The 22,153-nt window shown below is 39.8% G+C and overlaps 1 pseudogene; it reads left to right on the top strand.

Moving 5' to 3' along the window:
- Positions 1-6,588: 6,588 nt before the first annotated feature.
- LOC130861521 (prefoldin subunit 4-like) lies at positions 6,589-22,153 on the top strand (annotated as a pseudogene).

Below are 22,153 nucleotides of genomic sequence, written 5' to 3'. Positions count from 1 at the left end.
CGAAGTGAGCACTGTAATGAAATGTTTTGATTTCCTTCTCAATTCCTTTGTGTATATTTTTTATGTATTTCCTTTGTGGCTACCATGGGGATTACATTGAATATCCTAAAATTATAGCAATCTAGTTTGAATTGATACTGACTTAACTTTGATAGCATACAAAATTCTACACCTATAAAGCTTCATCCCTTCTTTATGTTGTTGTCACACAATGTTTGTACATTGTGTGATCAATAACATTTATAATTTTTTTTTCGTACTCTTTTTTTTTTTTTTTAAGCTCTTTACTGGAATATAATTGCTTTACACTCTTGTACCAGCTTATGAGGTACACCAAAGTCAATCAGCTGTATTTATACACATATCCCCATATCCCCTCCATCCCGCGACTCCCCATTCCAGCCCTCTAATGCATCACCCATTGAGTTGATCTCCCTTTGTTATACAGCAGCTTCCCACTGGCTATCTATTTTACGGTTGGTAGTATATATATGTCTATGCTACTCTCTCACTTCATCCCAGCTACCCCTTCGCCCCCACCCCCCCAACCCCATGTCCTCCAGTCCATTCTCTGCATCTGCATCCTTATTCTTGTCATGTCACTGGGTTCATCAGTACCTTTTTTTTTTTTTTTAGATTCCATATATATGAGTTAGCATACAATATTTGTTTTTCTCTTTCTGGTTTACTTCACTCTGTTTGACAGACTCTAGGTCTATCCACCTCATTACGGATAGCTCCATTTCATTCCTTTCTATAGCTGAGTAATATTCCATTGTATATATATGCCACATCTTCTTTATCCATTCATCTGTTGATGGGCATTTAGGCTGCTTCCGTGTTCTGGCTATTGTAAGTAGTGCTGCAATAAACATGACGGTACGTGTTTCTTTTTGGATTATGGTTTTCTCTGGGTGTGTGCCCAGTAGTGGGATTACTGGACCATATGGTAGTTCTATTTTTAGTTTTCTAAGGAACCTCCAAACTGTTTTGCATAGTGGCTGTACCAACTTACATTCCCACCAACAGTGCAGCAGAGTTCCGTTTTCTCCACAGCCTCTACAACATTTGTTGTTTCTAGATTTTTCGATGATGGCCATTCTGACTGGTGTGAGGTGATATCTCACTGTGGCTTTGACTTGCATTTCTCTAATGATGAGTGATGTTGAGCATCTTTTCATGTGTTTGTTGGCCATCTGTATGTCTTCTTTGGAGAAATGTCTATTTAGGTCTTCCGCCTATTTGTGGATTGGGTTATTTGATTTTTTGGTATTAAGCGGCATCAGATGCTTGTATATTTTGGAGCTTAATCCTTTGTCTGTTGCTTCATTGGCAAGTATTTTCTCCCATTCTGACGGTTGCCTTCTCGTCTTGTTGATGGTTTCTTTCGCTGTGCAAAAGATTTTAAGTTTCATTAGGCCCCATTTGTTTATTCTTGATTTTATTTCCATTATTCTAGAGGTGGGTCACAAAGGATCTTGCTTTGATGTATGTCACAGAGTGTTCTGCCTATGTTTTCCTCTAGGAGTTTTATAGTGTCTGGCCTTACATTTAGGTCTTTAATCCATTTGGAGTTTATTTTTGCGTATGGTGTTAGGAAGTGTTCTAATTTCATTCTTTTACATGTTGCTGTCCAATTTTCCCAGCACCACTTATTGAAGAGGCTGTCTTTTTTCCATTGTATATTCTTGCCTCCTTTGTCAAAGATAAGGTGTCCATATGTGCTTGGGTTTACCTCTGAGTTCTCTAGTCTGTTCATTGATCTTCCTTTCTATTTTTGTGCCAGTACCATACTGTCTTGATCACTGTGGCCTTGTAGTATAGTTTGAAGTCAGGAAGCCTAATTCCACCAACTCCATCTTTCCTTCTCAAGATTGCTTTGGCTATTCGGGGTCTTTTATGTTTCCATACAAATCATAAGATTTCTTGTTCTAGTTCTGTGAAAAATGCCATTGGTAATTTGATAGGGATTGCGTTGACTCTGTAAATTGCTTTGGGTAGCACAGTCATTTTCACAATGTTGATTCTTCCAATCCAAGAGCATGGTATGTCTCTCCATCAGTTTGTATCATCTTTGATTTCTTTCATTAGTGTCTTATAGTTTTCTGCATACAGATCTTTTGCCTCCTTAGGCAGATTTATTCCTAGGTATTTTATTCTTTTTCTTGCAATGGTAAATGGGAGAGTTTCCTTAATTTCTCTTTCTGCTTTTTCGTTGTTAGTCTATAGGAATGCAAGAGATTTCTGTGCCTTAATTTTGTATCCTGCTACTTTACTAAATTCATCAATTAGTGCTAGCAGTTTTCTGGTAGAGTCTTTAGGGTTTTCTATTTATAATATCATGTCATCTGCAAAGAGTGACAATTTGACTTCTTTTCCAATTTGGATTCCTTTTATTTCATTTTCCTCTCTGATTGCTGTGGCTAAAACTTCCAAAACTATGTTCAATAATAAAGGTGAGAGTGGACACCCTTGTCTTCTTCCTGTTCTTAGAAGGAATTCTTTCAGTTTTTCCCCATTTAGAAAGATGTTGGCTTTTGGTTTCTCATATATGGCTTTTATTATGTTGAGGTAATTTCCTTCTATGCCCATTTTCTGGAGAGTTTTTATCATGAATGGATGTTGAATTTTGTCAAAAGCTTTTCCTGCATCTATTGAGATGATCATATGGTTTTTATCCTTCAATTTGTTGATATGATGTATCATGTTGATTGATTTGCATATATTGAAGAATCCTTGCATTCCAGGGATAAACCCCACTTGATCATGGTGTATGATCTTTTTAATGTGCTGTTGGATTCTGTTAGCTAGTATTTTGTTGAGGATTTTTGCATCTATATTCATCAGTGATATTGGCCTGTAATTTTCTTTTTTTGTGATCTTTGCCTGGTTTTGGTATCAGGGTGATGGTAGAATGAGTTTGGGAGTGTTCCTCCTTCTGCTATATTTTGGAAGAGTTTTACAAGGATAGGTGTTAGCTCTTCGCTAAATGTTTGATAGAATTCACCTGAGAAGCCATCTGGCCCTGGGCTTTTGTGTGTTGGGAGATTTTTAATCACAGTCTCAATTTCAGTGCTTGTGATTGGTCTGTTCATAGTTTCTATTTCTTCCTGGTTCAGTCTTGGAAGATTGTATTTTTCTAAGAATTTATCCATTTCTTCCAGGTTATCCAATGTATTGGCATATAGTTGCTTGTAGTAGTCTCTCATGATCTTTTGTATTTCTGTGGTGTCCATTGTTACTTCTCCTTTTTCATTTCTAATTCTGTTGGTTTGCGTCTTCTCCCTTTTTTCCTGATGAGTCTGGCTAATGGTTTATCAATTTTGTTTATCTTCTCAAAGAACCAGTTTTTAGTTTCATTAATCTTTGCTATTGTTTCCTTCCTTTCTTTTTCATTTATTTCTGATCTGATCGTTATGATTTCTTTCCTTCTGCTCACTTTGGGCTTTCTTTGTTCTTCTTTCTCCAATTGTTTTAGGTGTAAGGATAGGTTGTTTATTCAATATTTTTCTTATTTCTTAAGGTAGGACTGTACTGCTATCAACTTCCCTCTTAGAACTGCTTTTGCTGCGTCCCATAGGTTTTGGGTTGTTGTGTTTTTGTTGTCATTTGTTTCAAGATATTTTTTGATTTCCTCTTTGATTTCTTCAGTGATTTCTTGGTTGCTTAATAGTGTATTGTTTAGCCTCCATGTCTTTGTATTTTTTACAGTATTTTTCCTGTAATTGATATCTAGTCTCATGGCATTGTGGTCAGAGAAGATGCCTGATATGATTTCAATTTTTGTGAATTTGCCGAGGCTTGATTTGTGACCCAAGATGTGATCTATCCTGGAAAATGTTCCATGTGCACTTGAGAAGAAAGTGTATTCTGTCGTTTTTGGATGGAATGTCCTAGAAATATCAATTAAGTCGAGATGGTCTACTGTGTCATTTAAAGCTTGCGTGTCCTTATTTATTTTCTGTTTGGATGATCTGTCCATTGGTGTAAGTGGGGTGTTAAAGTCTCCTACTATTATTGTGTTCCTGTCTATTTCCCCTTTTATGGCTGTTAGCATTTGCCTTATGTATTGAGGTGCTCCTATGCTGGGTGCATAGATATTTACAATTGTTATATGTTCTTGGATGGATCCCTTGATCATTATGTAGTGTCCTTCCTTGTCTCTTGTAATAGTCTTTAAAGTCTAATGTGTCTGATATGGGTATTGCTACTCCAGCTTTCTTTTGACTTCCATTTGCATGGAATATCTTTTTCCATCCCTTTCCTTTCAGTCTATATGTATCCTTTGGTCTGAAGTGGGTTTCTTGTAGGCAGCATATGTAAGGATCTTGTTTTTGTATCCATTCAGCCAGTCTGTGTCTTTTGGTTGGAGCATTTAATCCACTTACATTTAAGGTGATTATTGACATATGTGTTCCAATTACCATTTTCTTAATTGTTTTGGGTTTGTTTTTGTAGGTCTTTTCCTTCTCTTGTGTTTCTTACTTAGAAAAGTTCCTCTAGCAATTGTTGTAAGGCTGGTTTGGTGGTGCTGAATTCTCTTAATTCTTGCTTGTCTGTAAAGCTTTTGATTTCTCCGTCGAATCTGAATGAGATTCTTGCTGAGTAGAGTATTCTTGGCTGTAGGTTTTTCTCTTTCCAGACTTTAAGTATATCCTGCCATTCCCTTCTGGCCTGCAGAGTTTCTGCAGAAAGATCAGCTGTTATCCTTGTGGGTTTTCCCTTATATGTTATTTGTTGCTTTTCTCTTGCTGCTTTTAATATTTTTTCTTTGTGTTTAATTGTTGTTAGTTTGATTAATATGTGCCTTGGTGTATTTCTCCTTGGGTTTATTCTGTATGGGACTCTCTGTGCTTCTTGGACTTGATTAATTATTTCTTTTCCCATGTTGGGGAAGTTTTCCACTATAACCTCTTCAAATATTTTCTCAGCCCCTTTCTTTTTTTCTTCTTCTTCTGGGATGCCTATGATTCGAATATTGGTGTGCTTAATGTTGTCACCAAGGTCTCTGAGACTATCTTCCATTCTTTTTATACTTTTTTCTCTTTCCTGCTCTGTGGCAGTTATTTCCCCCATTCTATCTTCCAAATCACTTATTCATTCTTCTGCCTCAGTTATTCTGCTGTTTATACCATCTAGAGTATTTTTAATTTCAGTTATTTTGTTGTCTGTTACTGTTTGTTTGTTCTTTAGTTCTTCTGAGTCCTTATTAACTGTTTCTTGTATTTTCTGTATTTTGTTATCGAGATTTTGTATCATCTTTGCTATCATTACTCTGAATTCTTTTCCCAGCAATTTTCCTATTTCCTCTTCATTTATTTGGTCTTGTGGGTTTTTTTCCTGCTCCTTTGTCTGCATGGTGTTTCTTTGTTTTCTCATAGTAGTCTAAACTTCAGAGGTTGCTTGTCCCAGCAATAAAGGGGTTTAAAGAAGACTGTCCAAGCCCCAGACTAATGGCAGAGTGTTGAGTCAAACAAATACTAAGTCAAGGAAACACATACATGTATAAGACATAGAAATACTGAATCCAATAGATCATAAGGCACTAGAAAGCCCTGACAGGAGAACCCCAGTATGCTATCAGACAATCAAAGAGAAAATCAACAAAAATTCTAAACCAAAACAGAACAAAACAAAAACAAACAAACAAACAAAAAACACCACATACACACAAACACAAATCCAGGGAGATTTTGAAAGCTAGGATCAAATATAATAAAGACCAAGAGTACCACCAGACAGACTGAAAAGTTTCAGAATGAAATCAGACAATTATACTTAGAACTAAGATAAAGACAAAACCTAATAATAAATACCAAAGCAGTGTGTCATCTGGAGAATAAAGCAAGGAAACAGAGCAGACCGATAATATTGCTTATAAGTATATTAAGATAAAATAAACTAAAAAAGGATAGAAGGCAGAGCAACAGAAGAGTGTAGTGTGACTGGAAATATGAAAAGAAAAAGAAAAATAGAAATGTATAAAATAGAAATGAAAAGAAGGTAGGGGAGATACAGTCAGCACTACAAAAAGCTTAGCTAGAAATAGAGATATATGTAGAAAGGCTAAAAATAAAAATAGAATAAAAATAGAATAAAAAATGTTATAAAACTTGTGGATCCCTTAGGACTAAGATTGTAATTGATAATAATTTTTAAAAAAACCCACAAAACTAGAACTGACCCCAGAATGGACCAGATCAATAGAATTAATACTAATATTTCTATTTCCTTGGGGTCTCATCTCTAAGTGTCCTTCTACCCACCTTGGGCTTTTTGTATTATTCTGTGACCAGCAGAGCATCCTTTATTGTTCATCTATAAGTGCTGGTGTGTGGGGAGAGAGAGGGTACAATAGTGGCTTCTTCCCCTGGGAGTGAGTGAGCAGTGGTGCCCTGCCTGGGTCACGGTGGCTTGGGTGGCTCAGGCCAAGAGAGTGACTCCACCCGTGGCTCCTCCCCACTGCTACAACTCCACCACTGCGCCCTGCCCGGGTCACGGTGGCTCAGTCAGCTGTGGCAGTGCCTGTTGCAGAGGGATGCTGGCAGCTCAGGTGTAAACATAATGTCGCCAGAGCTGGGCCACTCTGTGGGCTCTTGGCTCTCGGCTGCAGGCACTCTAGGCCAGCCTTGCCTGGGGGCCTTTGTTATCCCTGAGTGCATTAGCTAGGCCCACAGGGGTCCTTCCATTGTCCGTCGCAGGCTCCAAGAGAGAGGCTACACACACAGCTCATCCCCCCTTCTTGTGAGTCAGCAGTATCCAGCTGCCACTATGGCCATGCAGCTTTCCATGGTAGGCACTCTCCACTGTGGGTTTTTCCCTCCTGTCCTCTCAGTCTGTCTCCCCACTGCCAGTAATGTTTCTCACCCTGAACCAGTTCTCCGGTTCCCACATTCCAGTTCCCAGACCCCCGTTCAGCTGTGAATTGATGTCTTGGTCTGGGCAAGCTGAGCCATGATGCAGACACGCCGAATGTTTCTCCTTCTTTCCTGTCTGCCACAGCTCAGCCGCTTCACCCTCTTTGAACAGTCCCAAATGCCTCCCTTCTGACCCAGGGAAATTCCCCATTGGAGAAGGGGTTTCCCCATCAGATAAGGGATGTTTCCCCAAATTCAGCAATCTCCCCTCTGTTTCAGATACCCCCACCCTAGGGTGTGGGATCCATCCCTTTCCTTTCTTCTCCTCCTCTTTCTCCTTTTTTTTTTTTTCCCTCTGTCCTACCCAGTTATGTCAGGATCTTTGCAGTCCTTTTTGGTGTCCGAGGTTGTTTGCTGGTGTTCAGCTGGTTCTCTGTGGGAATTATTGCATCTTTTGGTGTATTCCTGATGCATCTGTGGAGAGGGATGCATTCCACGTCCTTCTACTTCACTGCCATTTTTCTTCCAAGTGACTTTTCTAAGTTAAAATTTCTTTTTGTGGTGATACTTTCAAACATTTACTATGGAATATACTTTCAGTGTAGGTTTAGGCCAGTGAGTTACAGTAATTTCTCTTTCAGCCCTTTAAATATGTTATATCACTGCCTTCTGGGCTCCATGGTTTCTGGTGAGAAACTGGCTGTTAATTTTATTAAAGAGCACTAGTACATGACAAGTTGCTGCCCTCTTACTTCTTTCAAAATTGTCTCTTTATCTTTTAACAGTTTGATTATGATGTGTCTTAGTGTGGATCTGTAAGTTTATCCTACTTGGAGTTCACTGAATTTCTTGAACGTGTAGATTCATGTCTTTGTCATCAAACTTCAGAAGTTTTCAGTCATTATTTATTCAAATATTCTTTCTGCCCCTTCCTCTCTCTCTTCTCCTTCTGGGACTCCCATAATGCATATATTGATCTGTTTAGTAGTGTTCCACAGGTCTTTTAGTCTCTGTTCATTTTTCTTCATTCTTTTCTCTTTCTGCTCCTCAGACTGGATAATTTCAGTTGTCTTATCTTCAAGTTCACTGATTTCCATCTTATGCATTCTCAAATTTTCTGTTGAACCCCTCTAGTGAAGTTTAAAAACAACTTGTTTACCAACATCTCCCCCATTTTCCTACCCCCTGGCAACCACCATTCTACTCTCTGCTTTTATGAGTTCTGCTTTTTTAGATTCCACATATAAATGAGATCACACAATGTTTGTCTTTCTGTGTCTTCACTTAACATAATGTCCTCCAGATTCAACCATAATGTTGAAAATGACAGAATTTCCTTCTTATTTTATTTTATTTATTTTATTATTTTATTATTTATTTTATTGGCTGTGTTGGGTCTTCATTGCTGCATGCAGGCTTTCTCTAGTTGCAGTGAGCAGTGGCTTCTCTTGTGGTGAGCAGAGCACAGGCTCTAGGCACATGGGCTTCAGTAGTTGTGGCACATGGGTTCAATAGTTGTGGCTCATGAGCTCTAGAGCACAGGCTCAGTAGTTGTGGCACACAGGCTTGGTTGGTCTGTGGCATGTGGGATCTTCCCAGATCAGGGCTCGAACCCATGTCCCCTGCATTGGCAGGCAGATTCTTAAGCACTGTGTCATCAGGGAAGCCCAGAATTTCCTTCTTTTTAAAAGCTGAATAATATTCTATTGTCTATACATACAACACACACACATACACACATTTTCTTTATCCATTCATTTGTTGATGGCCAAATGTATTAGCTATTGGGAATAATGCTGCAATGAACATGGTCTGCAAATCTCTCTTAGAGTTACTGATTTTATTCCCTTTGAATGTATACCCAGAAGTGGGATTGCAGACCATATGGTCATTTTATTTTTAATTTTTTAGGAATCTTTATATTTTTTCCATATTGTTTTCATTTTAATAATTGTATATTTCATCTCCAGAATTTCTGTTTGGTTCCTTTTTATAATTTATCTTTATTGATATTCTCATTTTGTTTAGACATCACTTTCCTTATTTCTTTGTTCATGTTATCCTTAGTTCTTTGTCCATGTTGTCCTTTAGCTATTTAAGTATATTTAAGACAGTTATTTTAAAGGCTTTATGTAGTAAGTCCAATGTCTGAGTTTTCTGGGTGACTTTCAGTTAATTTTGTTCCTTTGAATGGGTTGTACTTTATTTTTTATTTGTATACTTTGTGATTTTTTTTGCTGAAAAGTGAACATCTGAATATTATGATTTGGTAACTCTGGACATCAGATTTTCCCTTTCCCCCAGGATTTGCAGGGTTTTTTTTGTTTGTTTGGTTTGGCATTTTTTATTTTTGTTTTTGACTTTGATTGTTAAAGGCTATCGTGGTTCACTTGTCTAGTGACTTCTCCTAAGTATTTTATTTTTTTCAGAAACTGTTTTCCTTTTCATGTATGGTCACTGAAGTCTCTATTCCTCAGCATGTATTCAACTAGTGTTTTGATAGAGATTTCCTTGAACCCCAGGAGCTAAACACACACACACACACACACACACACACACACACACACACACACCCCCCTCCTTGTATGTGCAGATTGGCTTTGTCCTGTGGCCCTTGAACACTTACCCAGACTTCCACTGAGCTTAGAGACCATCCTGAAATGAAAGCTTGAGGTCTTCTCAGTTTTTTTAAATAAGCATGTGCATGACTTTCTAAATTTCTCCTTGTATACAGGTGCTTTTGAATGCCCTAATTTCAAAAAAACAAAAAAAAACAAAACAAAAACAAAAAACAAACAAAAAAACAACTCCCCAGCTTTTCTTCCCAGTCCTTAGGTAGTTTATTGATGTCTCAACCATAATATTTTGCTTCAGGTGTCTTTGGGTCATCAGCCTTACCATGTTTTCAAGAGATGTCTGCTGTTTTTTCAGCCTGAGTGAGTTCTGATTTAAGTGAACCAGCAATGAATGCGTTGCATCAGTCCTTCAAATAGCCCTGAGGCAAGTTAGAACAGACGTACACAATAATTTGCAAATTAGGTTTGCTGTGCTCCTTCCATAACCAGGAACCAGGACCCTACACCAATAATATGGACATTTTTAAGACTACTGCCAAGCCAGGGAGAGGTAGGGTGAAAGCTAATAAAATGCCATAAAGCTTTCCTATGGTTGCTTTTTTTTTTTTTTTTTTTTTGGTCTCATTTTTTACTTATTGTGGCAAAATATGGATAGCATAAAATTTACCATCTCAACTATTTTAAGTGCATAGTTTATTGGCATTACGTACATTCAGATTGTTGTGCAACCATTACTGCTATCTGCCTCCAGAACTTTTTCCTCATCCCCAACTGAAACTCAGTACCCATTATACAATAACTCCTATTCCTGCCTCCACCCCCACCACCCCACAGCCCGTATTAACCGTCCTGCCCTTTTCAAGTTGCCTTTTGCTTGATTCAGCATTTGGTTATTGCTGAAAACCTTTGACTATATTCCAGAGTCTGACAAAGTTGGTTCTGACAGTTTCTGCTTATTTTTCAATGTTTCTATGGGAAGATGGGAGCTTGGAGCTGACTACCATTTTGCTGGCATCACCAGCAACACAAGATTTTGTTCTGAGCAATTTAGAAGAGTAGAATAGCCATTAACTGAAATCAGAAAGACTGTGGGAAGATCTAATTTTTTAACTGAATTTTTATTGATATATAGTTGCTTTACAATGTCGTGAAGATCTAATTTTGAAGGAGGATATCAAAGGCTCAGTTTAGGATAAATTAAATTCAAGATACCTGCTAGACATCAAGTGGAAAAGTCAAGTAGATAGATAGGAAAAAAAAAAAAAAAAAAAGAGGTCCAAGGGCTGATCCCTGGGCAGTCCAGCACACAGGGGTCAGAAAGATGAGGCAGAAGCAGAAAAGAGACTGAGGAGTGGCCAGAAGGATGGGAGGTAAAGCTGGAGATTGAGGTGGTAGTATATTGGAAGCAGCTAAAGAAAGTGAGTAGGTCAAATAAAATGAGAACTCGCAGAGTTAGCTCTGTGAAGTCATTGCTGACTTTGGGAAGAGCAGTTATGGTGGAGATAGGAACAAAAGCTAGAGGAGAATGTTAGGAGGAAACTGGAGATTGAGAATATGGATAATTCAATGAGTTGCTGTAAAGAGGAGCAGTTGCTAGAAAGGCAAGCGGGGTCAAGAAGTTTGCTGTTTTTTACTTTAGTTTTGTAACTGAAGGAAATGGGATTCCTGATGGGATTGATTCAATGGAGAGAGAAAGTTTATAATGCAGGAGAGAGGAGAATTGCTTGTGCACTGTTCTTGAATAGTGGGAAGGGAAGGGATTTGTGGAGGTGCTGGGTTCATCCATCACAACACGAGAGAAAGAAGATATTCAGGAACAGAAGCAGGTAGGTGGATAGGTAACATTTGCTTCCATTTTCTGTTTTCGCACATCCATATCTACAATATGATTTCTTCCCTGAGCCAAAACACACTGCCTTGAGACATCCCCAACCGGATTTCCTATAAGTACGTAAGTCTCAAGTTGTCCCAAACCAAGAAAGATCCACTCCTTTTCTTCTAATTCATGGTTTCATTAGCAACCCCAGAGCTGATGTTGGAAGGAGGGTAGACATCTTCCATAGGCAAGAGGGTAGGAGAATGAAACAGGCAGTTAACCCAAAGATGGGGTGGGAAATTGGGCTTGAGTGTGAGGTGACTAGGGAGCCGTGAGCTCAGGGCAGTCCCCTGGAGGCTGTCACACACCCAGAGGCCAACAAAGCATTCTGTCAGGGTTTCATGGAGTTATCCATGCTTTGTTACATGATCTAAAGGGCTGTTTATCGTCAGTTTTTCTCCATAGCATTAGATTGTTATCCTGCTGCAAAAAGAACCCTGGCAAGCCCTTTTACCTCCTGGGCCTTGTGTTCCTTCCTACTGCACCACACTTACCCCTGATTATTGACCAAACCCCTTCTCACCCTGCATCTCCAAGGTTACTTCCAGAGATACTTTCCTGAACATTTTCCCCCTTAGCCTCTCATCTATATCTCCTTTATAGCTTTTCTATATTTTCATTACGGCTCCCAATTTTTGCTCCATGAAAGTTTTGCTCTGAGAGTTAGATTCCTCTTCAAGTCGCTAGAATAGGACCTGGAGTGGATGAGGCATCAACAAATTTGTGGATTTACTGCATGAAAAAAAACAGACCATTCTGGTCCTGGGGCTCTGCCCACAGGTGCACAAATGCTTTTTAACAGTAAAATGCACGAGCAAATCCCAGAAATAACATCCTTATTGCAGGCTGTTTTTGGATGAGGATGTTATTGTTGTGAGATATTTGTGTATCAGCCACTCTGGACTCAGAGCACAGTGTCCATCTCTGCTGTCATTTGTTCTGTCACTTCAAAGTGCAGGAAAACCATGGGTGGTGATTTTAGAATCTTATTCAGAACGCTCAGGGAATGAGTCATTTCGTACTGACGACTTTTCCGGATTGCCACAGTTCAAATGAATTAAGCAACAGGACATTGCTGTTGTTGTTGTTGAGGTTGTTGTTGTTAATGTTGACCTCTTTAGAAGGTAAATTTCAGAAATACATTATCATACCATCCTGAACATGATTCTACCATCTCTTGTTTCTTCAGAATCATTATTATGAACATAGTTATAATAATTTTCCAGCTCAGCAATGAGAATACGCAGCCTTGCTCAAGGAATAAGAGGAGGCATAATTCAGGCTCAGTCTCTCCCTGGAGCAGATCCAGACTAGAGCCCAAAATCTAAGGTGGAGGCAGCTGAGCTGCCCCAGACGTCAGAGGGGTAAGTGAGGGAAAAGAGGCAGGCCCTGACCTGAGCACAGGACCAGTGAGTCTCCTGCTTCTTTGTGCATTTGAACTACGTGGGGATTTCTTAAAATGCAGATTTTGATTCAGTAGATTTGGATTCCGTTCTGGGCTGGGATCTGAGTTCTGCGTTTTTAACAAGATTTCAGGTGATGCCAGTGCTGCTGGACCACAGACGACATTTTCAAAATCAAGTCTTTTGTTGAGCTACCAGAGGTTTGCTTGTGACTTTGTGTGGGTTTTCTTGGGAAGCTTATCTTTATTGAGTCTTTCTCTGGGGTGTCTTACAAGTACCCGGTGACCTCTGGCAGTATGCACACAGTGCTCTAAGTGTACAGAGTGCTCTCCCATGCCCTGTTTCCCTTCATTCTCATAATAGTCCTGGGAGGTAAGTTAGCACCATTTTACTGCCTGGGAAATCAGTTCCTGACATCTCACAGCTCACTAAAGGGCAGGACCAGGGCCCACGGCTCTACATGTGGTGCTCTTTCCACTGTTTCCTGCCGCCTCCACCACAACTGTGCTGTGTGCCTTACACAGCCCTGTGGACTCAGCATGGTGTGTGCCTGTATTAAAATCAAAGACTGATCAACCGCTGTAGAACACGGGCCCGTGCAGTCTCACTTAGGACACCCTGACTGAGAGTGGCATTTCCTCTCCCCTCAAATCTCCCCTCAGATGATGACCTCGCCTCATATTGTACAGACTGAACCCTGGACTCACAAGTGGCAATGACCGTCTGCAGCATATGCTGAGATGTTGTTGGTACCCCACTCATCTTTGCTTTAAGCGTTTCCATTTCCGGGCTGGCTGGACACCATCTGCCAGCATCAGCCTCTCTGCCTGCCCGAGGGCTTTCTCTGGCACAAGGACCTTCTCTGCCCCGTGCAGGTGCTAAAATGCTGGGAAATTTACAGCCCTCTACTCAACCAGGGACTGATGGGAGTTGGTGTAGAAACGACCCAGCTCTCTAGCCTCTTAATTTGGGATAACTTGGAGGCATTTTCCCCACATTAAGCCCCAGTTACCCACAGTGGTAACTTGCTTGGTGATGTTGCCTTTATTTGCTGCCTTCCCTTCTCTGCCTCACTTCCCCACTCTTGTAATAGTGTTTCCTGGGATCCCCTCCTAAATGGATGACTTACATGCAACTTCTTGTCTCGGTGTCTGCCAGGGGAACCCAAACTAAGACACTTCTCCCCACCACTATTTCTACTGAGCTACTTGCATCTGGACCCACATGCCTGCCTTCCCGCTAGTCATAATGGAGAAAGTATTCCAGTTGCTTAGTAAGATCACACCCTCTCCCAGGGATCCAGATGACATTCTCCTGCTTCTTAAGGATCTCCCTCCTGCAATTATTCCATTTCTTTCCCTTGGTCCCTCTCTCTCTCCTAGATCATTCCAACCTGCAAACATGCCTCAATAGGACCTCTCAGGCCATGGTCTTCTGATTCTGCCCAACATGGAATAACAGGAATTAGATTTCTCTTCTGCCTGAAACAACCAAACAAAATATATGAAACAATGGTTTTCAAGACACTAGACATCAAACACCAAAGGACAGTGATTCTTGAGAGGTAGGAACCAAATACAGGAGAGAGTTTCCAGGCCCGAGAACAGGGAGGAGAACCCAGGAGGAGCCGGTGCTTGAGAAGACAGAACTAAGAGTCCAGAGAGACTAAGGGAGATTGAATGTGCAGGACAGACTACAGGGAAGGAGTGCGTCACAGAGAAATCTCTGAGGTCTGCAAAGGGACGCCCCAAGTGACTAGCAGAGCGCTGATCGGAGCCTGTGTGTGAAGACACTATTGAATACTGGGGAAGGAACCCAGGATTAGAGGAAATAGTAGTTGGCACTCACACAGGGCCAGGAATAGTATTGGTTCCCACCAGTCAGGCTGGAAAGCTACGTATTTCACAAGGCTTCGGTTAGAGTGCTCAAAAGAGTTTTGCGTCCGTCATGGGGAATGATAAACACTGGATGAATTTCTGTCCTAGTCCTGCCTGATAAATCTTAAAAGAAATACCCCAAGAGGATGAAACTGTTTCAAACTAATTTAAGTGCATCCCAGAACGAAGTATAAGAATATCTATAGAAATACAAAAATATCCAACACTCAGCGAGGTAATAGTCACAATTACTTGCACCAAATAAAAATGATCAGAAATGCAAATAAGCAGGAAAATACAACCCACAATGAAAAAAATCAAATAATCAAAACAGATGCAGAATTACCACAGATGTAAAAACTAATGGAGGAGAACATGTAAAAATGTTATTATAACTACATATATGTACCAAAACATTAAATGGAGACATAAAAGATATAAAATAAAGACCCAACTGAAACTTTTAGAGATGAAAACTGTAATACCTGAGATGGGATGAAAAGAAGATTAGGCATTTCCGAAGAAAGATTAGGGTACTTAATGACAACAATAGAAATAATTCAAAATGAAACACAGAGAGTAAGAAGAAAACTTTTAAAAATGAACAAGAGCATCAGTTAACTGTGAGACAGCTTCAAGCAGTCCACTATGTGTGTAAATTGGTACCCTGGGGAAACAAAAGGGAGTGGGGGACAGAAAAATATCTGAAAATAATGGCCAATATTTCCCCAAATTTGATGAAAACTATAAACCCACATATCCAGGAAGCTCAATGAACTGCAAGTACAAGAAACATGGAAGACTGTACCTAGCACTTCATAGTCAGCTGCTCAAAATCAATGATAAAGAGAAAACCTTAGCAGCAGTGTGAGGAAAAAGACATATTACAACATGAAGGGACAAAAATAAGGATAACACGGGAACAAAGAAGAGACAGATCAAATAGCAAGATGATAGATTTCACCCTAACCATATAAATAATCACATTCAATGTAAATTATCTACCCTCAACTGAAAGGCATAAAGCATTAGATTAAATATAAAAGCAAGACTCAGCTACATGCTGCCTCCAAGAAACTCACTTGAAAAATAATGTCATAACTAGGTTAAAAGTAAATGGATTGAGGAACAAACTGCTATGTAGAAAATAATACAAGATTATAGGATCTATTCTACAGAACAGGGAATATAGCCAATGTTTTATAATAACTTTAAGTGGAGTATAATCTATAAAAAATATTGAATCACTATGTTGTATACCTGAAGCTAAGATAATATTGTAAGTCAACTATACTTCAATTTTAAAATGTAAATGGATTGAAAAACATATACCATATTATCAATAGTACAAAGAGAGTTGGAGTGACTATATCAGTGTCAGATAAAGTAGATTTCAGCACAAAGAACATTATCAGGGATAAAGAATATCATTTCCTAATGAGAAAGGAGTAAATTCATCAAAAGGACATAATGCTAAAAGCACACGCACCTAATAACAGATTTTCAAAGTATATTAGAGAAAAACTGCTAGAATTGCAAGGAAAAATAGACAAAATCACAATTATGTTCAGAGACATCCCTCTCTTATCAGTTAATAGAAAGAAAAGAAGTAAAGGGAAAAAAGCTTTTACAATAAGAAAGACACAAAAAAGGGGAGCCCCAAAACAAAAACATTATGCTAAGTAGAAGAAGCCAGTCACAAAACACCACATAGTATATAATCTCATGTATATGAAATGCACAGGATGGGCAAATCCATGCAGAAAGTAGATCAGTGGTTGCCTAGAGCTTGGGGTTTGGGGTGGGAAGGAGTGACTGCTAATAAGTATGGGGTTTTTGTCTTTTTTTTTTTATATTGATATGATGCAAGTGTTCTAAAATTGTGGAGATGATTGTGCCACTCTGTGAATACATTAAAAACAATTGAATTTTCACTTTAAAAAGGTGAATTTTGTGGCTTGTGAATTATACCTCAATGAAGCTGTAGTTAAAAAGTTGTTTTAAATTTTGTAACTAACCCTTGGGTTAAGTATCAAACAAGCAAACACCTGATAGCTTCTCACTGCATTTAGGATGATATCCTGCCCCCTAACCCTGGTGTGAGTGACCCTTGCCTACCTCTCCAGCCTTATCTCCTTATCATTCACGTGCTCCAGCCACAGCGGCTTTCTCTCTGTTCCCAGACTTGCCAAACTGATTCCTGTCTCAGGACCTTTGTGCTTGCTGTTACTTTTGTTTATAAGTCTTTTCTTTTCTTTTTTAATTAATTTATTTATTGGCTGCATTGGGTCTTCATTGCTGTGCTTGGGCTTTCTCTAGTTGCGGTGAGTGGGGGCTAATCTTCGTTGTGGTGTGTGGGCTTCTCATTGTGGTGGCTTCTCTTGCTGCAGAGCACAGGCTCTAGGCACACAGGCTTCCGTAGTTGTGGCATGTGGGCTCAATAGTTATGGCTCACGGGCTCTAGAGCACAGGCTCAGTTGTTGTGGCTCATGGGCTTAGTTGCTCCACGGTATATTGGATCTTCCCTGCCAAGGGATTGAACCCTTGTCCCCTGCATTGGCAGGCGGATTCTTAACCACTGCACCACTGGGGAAGCCCTTCAAGTCTTTTCTACAGAACTACTTCCTTCTCATCCATCATGTTTCATCTCAAGTATCATCTTCTTCTAAAGGCCTTCCCACATTGTCCTGGCAAAAGCCTACTTCCGATTCCATGTCACCCTATTTCATCTATTCCATGGAATTTAGTACCTGAAATCACTTTCTTTGTTTATTGACATATGTGTCTGCCTGCATTAGAATGTAATGTAAATTTGTTGAGGAAAAAGTTTCTTGTCTTGTTCCCTGCTATATCCATAGTTCACAGAACAGTGCCTGGCACATAGTTGTTAGCTGAATAAGAGCTACCCAGGCCAAAGAGAATTGCCAGAAATATGCATTGGTGGTAGAAATAGTAGCACTAGGCAGCAAGGCCTGAAGGCTAGCAGGAGTGGGTGAAAGTCATGCCTAAGTGACACCAATCTTGCCTCTACCAGTGGCAGGGCCTGAGGAGGGTAGGTTGACTACTCTCTGCAGGTTAGCAGGCTAAAGTACTAGCACTAGAAAGAGGCTAATGCAGTAGGAATAGACGCTTCTATACTCTTCTTTAATAATTTTTAAAATTAGAAATACATAATATATAAATAAGAGTATATATGTTTTTTACAGTTTAAAGAATAGTTATAAATCAAGCATTCATGTAGAAGCAACCCAAGTTAAGAAACAGGACACTGCCAGCCACCCTCCATGTCTGGGATTCTTTTTGTCTTATTCCTCTTCTCTTCTCAAGACAAAACCACTCTCCTGATTTTTATTATAGTCATGCTCTCGCTTTTTTTTTTTTAAAGTAGTTTATCATCTACTTGTGCATGACTAAATAATATATTTTTCAGTTTTTGAACTTTATATAAGTGACGTTATATTGAATGTATCCTTCTATGATTTGCTTCTTTCACTCAACATTATGTTCGTAAGTTGTTTCTGTGTTGATGTGTATGGCTGTTAATTATTATTGTTTTTTTTTTAAATTTATTTATTTTATTTATTGGCTGCATCGGGTCTTCATTGCTGCACACGGGCTTTCTCTAGTTGCTGTGAGCGGGGGCTACTCTTCATTGTGGTGCACAGGCTCCTCATTGTAGTGGCTTCTCTCGTTGTGGAGCACGGGCCCTAGGCACGTGGGCTTCAATAGTTGCGGCACGTGGGCTCAATAGTTGTGGCTCATGGGCTCTAGAGCACAGGCTCAGTAGTTGTGGCGCACGGGCTTAGTTGCTCCGTGGCACGTGGAATCTTCCCAGAGCAGGGCTCAAACCTGTGTCCCCTCCATTGGCAGGCAGATTCTTTGCCACTGCACCACCTAGGAAGTCCCATTATTATTGTTGTATAGTATTCCACTGAATGGACATACCATTATTTTCCAGTCTACCGAAGGTGGATGGTTTCTGGCTTTTTGCTGTGCCAGAAATATTTTTGTATATGTACAAGCTTTTGCAAGTCTAGTGTGCCTAGTGTGTATGTGTGTGTATAATATAAACATACATATATATATATTTTGCACTCCCACCAGCAGTGAATGAGAGTTCTGTTACTTCACATCCTTGTCAGCATTTGTTATTGTCAAATTGTTTTAGTCATTTTAATAATTGTGTAGTAGAATCTCATTGTTTCAATTTGTATTTCTCTAATGACAAATTATTTTGAGTGTAATCATATTTTCAATGTTCACTTTTCTGATTATTATTATTATTTTTAATTAATTAATTTATTTTATTTTTTATTTTTTATTGTCTGCATTGGCTCTTTGTTGCTGCATGGACTTTCTGTAGTTGCGGAGAGTGGGGGCTACTCTTCATTGCAATGTGTGGGCTTCTTATTGAGGTGGCTTCTCTTGTTGTGGAGCACAGGCTCTAGACACGCAGGCTTCAGTAGTTGCAGTGCATGGGCTCAATAGTTGTGGCTCGTGGGCCCTAGAGCGCAGCCTCAGTAGTTGTGGCACATGGGCTTAGTTGCTCTGCAGCATGTGGGATCTTCCCAGACCAGGACTCAAACCCATGTCCCCTGCATTGGCAGGCAGATTCTTAACCACTGCACCATCAGGGAAGCCCTGATTATTATTAAAGTTGGGTTTATTTTCATATATTTATTGACCCTTTGATTTTTCTCTTTACGAAATGCTTGTTCAAGTTTTTTTTTTGCTCATTTTCAAATTTGATTCTTATCTTTTTCTCATTATTTCCTAGAACTTCTTTATATATTCTGGGTGTAATTTATCTTCTGCTATAATGCACTGCACACATTTTCCCTTACTTTGTGGCTTGCTTTTCATTCTTTATCATGCCTTTTGGTGAACAGAAAACCTCTGTATTTGAACTAGAGCATTTACTCTATTTATATTTAATTTAAATACAGATATATTGAATTTATATCTATCACTTACTTGTGCTTCTATTTATTCTATTTACTCCATTTCTTTTTCTCTCCTTTCCACCTTCATTTGGATTGATTATTTGGTGCCACTCCATTTTTCCTTCTACTAATCTGAAAGATATACACTCTGTTTTTATCTTCTTAGTGCTTTCTTTAGACATTAAAAGAGCATCGTGAATTTACCAAAATCCAATATAGTTAATATCTTTACCCTCCTCTTGAACAATGAAAGGATCCCTTGCTCTTGTTCTCACTCTCTCGCCCCTTTCTGGGACTCCAATTACACTTATGTTAGACTGTTTGGTAGTATCTCACAGCCCTTGAATTCTCTGTTTGGCTTGTTTTTTGTCACTCTTGTTTTCTTTGTGTTTTAGTTTAGGTAATCTCTATTGGCCTATCTTCACTGAATCACCCCTCAGCCATTTTCAGTCTACTGATGAGCCATTGAAGGAATTCATCGTCTCTGATACTGTGATTTTTATTTCTAGGATTTTCATTAGACTCAATCTGAGTTTCCATCTCTTTGCTGAAATTCCTCCATCTGTTCTTGTGTGCTGCCCACCTTTTCCACTAGATTCTATAATATATTACTTTTAGGTATTTTAAAGTCCTCCTCTGATTGTTCCAACATCTGGATCAGTGGGGAGATGTTCTCTTTGTCATGTCCCCACCTCAGTCTTAGGCTGGCCCTGTGTGCCTGAGCCTCAGAGGTGGGGCTTTCTCAGCACTCCTGTCCCTCCTGCCCGTGGAAGCCAATTTCTGCCTTATATTCATGATGAGTCTTGTACTGGATAGGATTTCCTGCCCTCCTTCAGCAGGAAGAGACCTCTAACAGTGGTATTAGTTCAGGCTTCTGGGCCTGGGACAGTTTTCTGCCCTCTATCAGGGTGGAGGGAGTTTTTTTTTTATCCTTCTCTCATCAGCAGTGAGATTTTGCCTGTGTCCCTGGGGACACTAAGGTTTGCTACCTTTGCCCATGTAGCTTAAGGGTTTTGTTCCAGATGAGAGAAGGGTCTTGGCAGGGGGACAGTACTGTGTACCTCTCCTCCAGGACCTCTCCTGCACATCCTCACTCCCCAAGCTGCCCCTCTATAGTCTTATCTGTAGTTTATCTGGCTTTTTCTCGTCAGGGTGGTGGCACCATTCCTTCTAGCTTTCTACATCTTGGGCAGTAGTGAAACTTCCCTCTGGTATTCTTTTTTACTGGCTGTGTTGGGTCTTTTTTTTTTTTTTTGCTGTGCGTGGGCTTTCTTTAGTTGCAGTGAGTGGGGGCTACTCTTTGTTGTGGTGCGCGGGCTCCTCATTGCTGTGGCTTCTCTTGTTGTGGAGCACGGGCTCTAGGCATGTGGGCTTCAGTAGCTGCAGCACATGGGCTCAATAGTTGTGGCTCATGGGCTCTAAAGCACAGGCTCAATAGCTGTGGCGCATGGGCTTAGCTGCTCCGCAGCATGTAGGATCTTCCTGGAGCAGGGATTGAACCCGTGTCCCCTGCGTTGGCAGGCAGATTCTTAACCACTGCACCACCTAGGAAGCCCCACCTCTGGTATTCTTAAGAAAATAAATAGGTTTAACCTCTTTTGCCAAGTCCCCCCTCCCCCTTCCCTACTGCCCTCTGATCTGGTTCCTCTCTGCTTACCCTCCAACTCTGTTCTCCATTCCCAAAGTTAAAGATCCTCCCTGACATTGCAAGACCCTCCTTACAGGACAAGGATGGGCAGAAACTGAAGGGAAAAGGTAGAGTTTTGTTAGTGGGCAGGGGTTAGGACAAGCTCTTGAATACTCATATGTTAATAATTTTTGTCACAGCTTTAAATAATCATAGTAATTGGGATGGGACTGGGTCACTACACAGGATCCCATCCTGCCAAAGGGAATCCTATGAGGCACCATGCAGTTTTCCCCTTTTTTTCCCTATTGCTGGACAAGAGGCCAAGTTGATCCACATAATAAAGTGCTGAGGGTGAGAGGAGGGAAAAAAGAGAAAGAGCTGAATAGTTTAAGCTGGAGAAGGTTTCAGGGCATTCGAGGTGAGAGAAGCCAAATTCAGCAGAGGATAGAAGTGGACAGGAGATGAAAGTGGATTCTAAGAGCGTTGCATGCAGTGTATTTAGATTCATTTTTCTTTTCAACAGAATCAAGTAAAGAATGGATTATTCTACCAAGACGGCAGCCACTGTGAAGAAGGTGGCTGCAGAAGATGTCAATGTTACTTTTGAAGATAAACAAAAGACACATTTGCACAGAATACAAGTAGAATCCCAGAAGTGAAGGAAGAAATAGAAGTAAAAAAGAAACAACTTTAAAATTTGGAAGATGCTTGTGAGGACATCATGCTTGCAGATGATGACTGCTTAATGATATCAAAATGGTATAAAATTGGTGATGCTTTCATTAAGCATTCTCACCAATGAGCACAAGAAGTGTTAGAAGAAGCAAAGAAAAATTTACAAGAAGAAATTGATGCCCTGGAATCAATTCAGTGGATGTTAGATTTGAAAGTTCAGTTATATGCAAAATTTGGGAGCAATGTAAACCTTGAAGCTGATGAAAGTTAAACATCTTATAAGACCTTAAAAATTTGCTTAATAAACTTTCTTTTG

This window comes from Hippopotamus amphibius, chromosome 9, assembly GCF_030028045.1.
Source record: "Hippopotamus amphibius kiboko isolate mHipAmp2 chromosome 9, mHipAmp2.hap2, whole genome shotgun sequence".
NCBI classification, from domain to species: Eukaryota; Metazoa; Chordata; class Mammalia; order Artiodactyla; family Hippopotamidae; genus Hippopotamus; species Hippopotamus amphibius.
The sequence above is the reverse complement of the archived record's forward strand: the minus strand, read 5'-3'. Positions and strand labels throughout refer to the sequence as shown.